Here is an 863-nt window from a genome sequence, read left to right as displayed (position 1 = left end):
CAAAATAAGCATCAGACCCATGACTAGACTGCTCTCCCTACCATAGCCAAGTGGGATCACTTGTGTGCCTTTCAGATATGCAGTTCTCTAAGTATTATAGAGCTAGTTAAGCATTTGCAGCAAAGCCTTTCGTGATGTAAGTGAGCAAATCGCAGCTGATTTCAGAAGCATCATGCCTATTTATAGCAGCAGAGAATTTAACCAGACCCAGTGGCCAGCGAGGCCTACAGAAGGCTTTCCAAGGGGGTTGGTAAGGTCCAGTGGTACCCTACTACTGTGCACACAGATCTAAAGCAGTAAACCCGAGGCCCCAGGCTTCAGAATTCCTTGTTTTCCTACAATCTTCCTCAGTACCTTAAAACTCTAATTAAACTTAATGGTCATTTCAAGGTGAACGATAACTCCACATTAAAGGAATTGCTTGGCAAAGAATGCAGGAATAGGCACCATTTTCCAAGATCCTCGATCTTTCACTCACTTTTTAATAAGAGTGTGAGGGGGCCAGGACCCCAGGGGACCCGGCCCGAGCGAGAAAGCCCGGGGTTCCGTCCAGCTTCCGGGATTTGACCCGGAAGTCTGGCCGGGCTTTAAAGTTTCCCGGAACGTAAACCAGGCCGGTGTGGGACCGGCCCGGGCAGATAAAAGGAGCACCCCTACCCTGGTTAGAAGAGGACGGAGGCTCCAGCGGAAACCTGTCCCGGGACCAGCGGAGCCGGGCGCGGCGCGAGGAACGCCAGCGGCAGCGGAATCAGCGGCGGCAGATCCGGAAGCAGCGGAGCCGGGAGCGGCGCGAGGGACGCCGGCGGCAGAGGCGCCGCCGCCGGCGGTACCCGTAGCAGCGGAACCGGGATCGAGGCAACGGA

This window comes from Crocodylus porosus, unplaced genomic scaffold (assembly GCF_001723895.1).
Source record: "Crocodylus porosus isolate Cpor-Errol unplaced genomic scaffold, CroPor_comp1, whole genome shotgun sequence".
Taxonomy (NCBI): domain Eukaryota; kingdom Metazoa; phylum Chordata; order Crocodylia; family Crocodylidae; genus Crocodylus; species Crocodylus porosus.
Note: the sequence above shows the minus strand (reverse complement) of the source record.